The sequence below is a fragment of the Cetorhinus maximus genome, chromosome 13, assembly GCF_964194155.1.
Source record: "Cetorhinus maximus chromosome 13, sCetMax3.hap1.1, whole genome shotgun sequence".
NCBI lineage: Eukaryota > Metazoa > Chordata > Chondrichthyes > Lamniformes > Cetorhinidae > Cetorhinus > Cetorhinus maximus.
This window is the reverse complement of record NC_135891.1, coordinates 43,561,214-43,567,213: the sequence shown is the minus strand read 5'-3', so window position 1 is coordinate 43,567,213 and position 6,000 is coordinate 43,561,214.

Below are 6,000 nucleotides of genomic sequence, written 5' to 3'. Positions count from 1 at the left end.
TCGGCATTCAGATGCAGCCCCAGGGCTCAATATGTTTCTTCAAACTGGTCAAGGGTGGCCTGCAGCTCTTCTTTTGTGCCCATCAGGATAACACATTGTCCACGGAAATACGTTGAGGTTGTACGGTTTCTTCAGAATGAAATGACTGCCACCATCCTCTGCAATGGACTGGAGCCTGATGCGTTTCCTGTCAGAACTGGTGTCAAGCAAGGATGTGTGCTTGGGCCCACCCCTATCTCCATCTTCCTAGTGGCCATCCCCGACATAGTCAAGGTCACCCTCCACCTGGGGTCCAAATTGAGTACAACAGGGAGCTTTTCAATCCCCAAAGGCTGAAAGCGAAGACCAAAGTCTCACACACAACCATAACAGATCTCCAGTATGCGGATGACTGTGTTTCATATTGTGCCACTTTCACAAAACCCGTATCATCCTTATATAGTTTAAATTGCCCTGCCAACTGTAGCTTGCACTTAGACACTTGGCATTCCCTTAGCTTCAGTTAAACTTTGTACTCTAAGAGTTCTAATTTCATATCCTGCTTTCTTTTTCATCTTCCTGTTCTGCTGGCCTCTTACCTATGCTAATTGCAGCTGACCTCTTTGTGAGTTTGCAAACAACATTCAGCTGTTTTTACTTTTACATACTCTGAAGTAAATTTCTATTTAGCCCCACCCAAATAAAAAATAAACCAGTATTCATAAGTTTCTGCAAAAACAAAACGGAACAATCAGGTGAAAAAGTGTCTGCTCCTTTATACATTGAGTTTGCTCTTCACCCAATCCAGACGGATGAACAGAGCAAACAGCATGATCCTATCCTAAATGGGTAGGAAAATGTGCTAGGCCATCAACTTATCACATACATATATGTGTATGTATATATATATATATATATATAGGCAACAGTCTGGGAGCAATTGATCTTGTGGCATGCTACAAGAAGAGGCTTGTAAAAAAGAGAAAATAATAGAAGGTTTATACCTTGTCAACATATTTAAAGAAAACAATCTAGAAAATAGCTTATCCAAAAAGCATTAGGTTGTAGCACTTTTTGATGCAATCCTTCACATCTCTTCCAGTCTCCAAACAATCAATTCTCTCCCGTCATTACTCACCAATGCTACTAATATCCTCCAATCTATAGTTGCTATTACAAGGATGTGTTTTTTTTAAAGATACTATTTCTAATTCTTCTTTTTCTGGCTGTATTTGTTTTAAACTATAAACTGTAATGCTATTCAGACAATGGAGTACTACCAGCCAGCTACAATATACAAGCTTGTATTCCACCAAGTGAGATGAAAAGGAACAGACACTCAAACCCCTGGGGAGCAAGGAAGACCCCATCTCCTGTTGGCTAAAGCTATCCTAAAACTTTTCAAAAGTTTCTGAGATAAGATGTCAAAATACAATTACCTATTCTAAGAATATTGATTACAGCAGACATGGATTAATAAAATTTCTCTGGTATATACAGCCAGCAGGATAATTTAAGGACTGTTTATCACACCAGAAAGATCAGAGATCAGCATGTACTGAATGGCTACAAAGAAGCTATTTCCTCTCTCTCACTCTCTCGTAAGTGTTGTTTTCAGATTTGCAAAGAAACCATCCTGAGAAGAGAAATCTACTACAGACCAAGATATTTTGGGAATAAAACATGGAAATCTGCACCATGCAACTAGACCCAGGAAGACAAATGAGTGAAACAGCCACAACCTGGAATCACCATATCAAGACCAGCCAAAGCACAGCTAACCATATACTCATTTGTTTTATCTTCTTCATGAACTGTAAAAAAATACCTTAAAGCCTATCTCTTATCTTACCATCTGTACTAGTGTGTGTGTAGGCCCAAGAATGTGTGTGACGTATGCGTGGTGGTTGCGATTTACCTAGCTTTTTTTTTAATTCAGGAAGTAGTTTCAATAAACTTATCTTGTTTTTTGTTTAAACTCAGAAAACCTGTCTGACAAGTTCTTTATAACCTGAAAGTATACATAGTGGGACTCCTACAGTATTGTGACAGCATATCCTCTCTAAATTCGCAAAAAAAAAACCCTGTTACAGTCAGAGCTGGAGCAGTAGAATAGGGGAGCAATTTTTACCCCTCCTCACATGGTCATATTTGTATAATGTCTTTCAATTTGTAAATGTATATTAATTTGTCGATAATAATTGATTGAAGTGCCTAAAAATACGCCATGCTACTTATAACTGGAGTAAAAACAGAAATGCTAGAAATACACAACAGGTCCATCAGCATTTGGAAAAAGAAAGGTTGTAATTGTGGTTTCATGTTTGTTGGTTTTATCACAAATCAATGAGTTCTAGACTAGTACACTAAAGATGGCAATGGAAGGAAAAGTTTTTTTTCAAGCACATTGTTATGCAATCATGTAGTTCTATTAATTATCTATGAGGTGACATGATTATCCCTTAAGTGCTATATGTGCCTGTGCACAGTTGTGCGACCGCTCATTTAAATATGTTTTTGGTGCTCCTGGCCTGTCACTCGATGTACTGTAAATGCCAGAGCAGTGCAAGTTGAAATTTCAGGCACCAGGAACTAGCAACTGAAGAAATGCTAGCAGTGTTTCTTGAGAAAGATTGGTGAGGTGGAGTGGGAAGCTAATGGAGAAGAGAGGAAGCAACCATCAGTTTCATGGAGGAAGGGCTATCCAGAGAATAACACAATACTTTAACAGAGCTTCCCCTTAAAATACTCCAACAAATGCATCAAAAATGTTGATGAAAATGTCAAAAATGTTCATCAGATGTAATGATCCACATCTTAAGAATAAGTAGTGCAAGAAAGGTGATAAATGAGAAGGAAAAAGGCTTATATAGAGCCTTTCATGACCACAGGATGTACCAAAGTGTTTTACAGTCAATGAAATACTTTTGAAGTGTGCTCACTGTTGTAATGTAGGAATCACAGCAGCCAATTTGCACACAGCAGATTCCCACAAACAACAATAAAATTCACCTCAGGTAACAGTATATTGCTGAGTTATAAAAATTAAGCTTGGGCCATGACAACAGAATACAGAAAGTAAAGATAATATAATGCCTTTGGTCAAATGCTAAAGCACTAAGTATAATCTTTAGCCAAAGTTAAGTGTCACACCTAAAAGCTTTTTCATCAATTACAGAGATAGGCATTGGCAAAAGAAAAAAGTGTTAGAAATTTGAAATAAAGACTGAAATAAATGCTGGAAATACACAACAAAGCTATTAGCATCTGTGAAAAGACAAGATAATATTGTGGGGGTTCTTTTAACCTAACCTGCCAGGAGAGAACATGATGGGGTCAGGTCAAAAGTTGGTTTTACTCCATGCTTAACTTTACTTCCCACTGACTTCAATGGAGTGTAAAACCAGCATTCAACCTGATTCCATGAGATTTCCGCCCAGTAGGTCAAATTAAAATTGCCTTATTCGAGTCTAGAACCTTCAACAACAAAGGTCCTACAAGCAAAATGTTAACCTTTGTGTATCTACAACATTTTCTGCTTTTACAATAGGATTATCCTATTATCGCCTGATTATACATGATTATCCTGTTTCTGTAGGAACACAATTTTTGCACCTTGCATGCTTCTTGCTCGTGGGTACCCATGACATATTAATCTGATTCACTGCTCATTTTGTTGCTGCTGCCAAGTCCTTCAGTATTATCTATGAGCAAGCCATGAGTTTTTCACTGTAAGCTTCCATGTGAAGCTTGATGCTTTCCTTTCTGATGCTAACTATTGATAAGGAATAAATTCAAATCATACAAAAGTAGATGTATCAAAGTATTTTAATATGAGTTCTCATTTTGAAATGTAAGTGCTGTGTGTTCAATACTATGTATCATAATTTGAAGATTTGTGTTTACTGTATTTGAGTTGGGTACAGTGTTCACAGATTAGAAACCATCTTCTGATATTTTCTATCCAAATATTAGAATGCACATGATGGCTGGGGAGGATATTTTTGTGTCTGAAAGTATTTTTATATAGATAATTACAGATTTTGCAACCCTAGTGTTTTGATAAATGTCTTGCTTATTGAAAATGAAACCTCCCACTTGTTAAATTAACTGATATCCTCTACAGCACTTTAACACAGTCAATTGTATGAGACTTGTTTGTAACCCTTAATTTATATTAGTTAAATAACTGGTAGCTTGAGGTAAAACAGTTATTTGAATATCTGTTTCCAATATCAACACACAAACTGTAAAAATAGTTGAGTAAAATGTGCCAAAGCACAAAACATCAGTGAAAGAAAATGTATTTAATATTGTGGTATCTGTGAGAGCTCAAAGAGGGAAGAAAAACAGCAAAAGTCATGATAATGATAACAATTCTCTTCTGCTTTCTCCACTTTCACAGTCATTTCTCTGACAAAAGTAAAGGCATGTTTGGCAATGATGATTTGTAACCAGTTCCTTACTGTAATAATGGCAATAGGAGAGTGGTGTGGTTTATTGCAGATTTTGAATCTTTTTTTATTAAACAGCATTGGTGACTTAAATATTTTCAAGATAAGTGTCTACCAAACGGACTGTATTGATGTATGTATGGTGTATCAGTATCCTGGGGGTTACCATTGACCAGAAACTGTACTGGACCAGCCATATAATTGCTGTGACTACAATAGCAAGTCAGAGGCTGAGAATTCTGTGGAGAGTAACTCACCCAAAGCCTGTCCACCATCTACAAGGCACAAGTCAAGAGTGTGATGGAATACTCTCCACTTGCCTGGATGAGTGCTGCCCCAACAACACTCAAGAAACTTGACACCATCCAGCACAAAGCAGCCCACTTGGTTGGCACCCCATCTACCATCTTCAACATCCACTCCCTCCACCACCGACGCACAATGGCAGCAGTGTGCACCATCTACAAGATGCACTTCAGCAACTCACCAAGGCTCCTTAGACAGCACCTTCCAAACCTAAGACCTCTACCACCAAAAAGGACAAGGGCAGCAGATGCAGGGGAACCTGAACCTCCAGGTCACATGTCATCCTGACATGGAAATATATCACCGTTCCTTCACTGTCACTAAGTCAAAATCCTGGGACCTTAACAGCATTGTGGGTGTACCTAAACCACATGGACTGCAGCAGTCCACCACCTTCTCAAGGGAAATTAGGGATGGGCAAAAAAAATGGCCTAGCCAGCGATGCACATGTCCCATGAAAAAAATTTTTAAAAACAAGAGTTAAGTTGTATTGAAAAACTTACATTTATATGGTTCTTTTCACAACCTCAGGACATCCCAAAATGCTTTAAAGACATGAAAGTACAATAAAAAACAGAAAATTTGTGTTTTGCCATCAGGTCACAATGTGGGAGAACATGTGGATCGGTTAATGTGCAGAATAAATGAATTGGGTTGGAGCACTGGCACATATTACAATACTGCAGGACATTGTTGTTACTTTGCTCGAGATATGGTCTTGTGTCACTATAATACTGTACTTCAGTACACTACAGTAGGCATGTATGTCTACATACTGCATTGCAAAAAGCGAGGAGCTGGGTTCATACATTGGCACACTGCACTGCATATTTGGAGGACTTTGGTTAATGTTATGGCAAAAATAGGATACAGTGTTTGTTCACCAACCCACTACATTGCAGAATGGAAGGACAATGAGTTAGTGCACTAATACACTGTGCTGCAGTGTGAGCACCCAGTGTTGTGCTACCTTGAATAGTAGAGAATGCACTGCATTGGAAACTCTTTCGAGTTACCAACAGTCACAGATTGCAACTTCTTTCGAGTACAATCACAGTTCTTGGTTTTTCCAGGAGTGGGACATGAACCCACAACCCTCTGATTCAAAGGCGAGGGTGCTATGGACTGAGCCACAGCTGACACCATTGGAAGCTGCAGTCAGTGCTCCAACACACTAATGAGGGTACGGATTAGTGCACCAACACTGCAAAATAGAACAAATCACTGTGATTGTACAGGGCAGAATGTCATGGGATAGAGT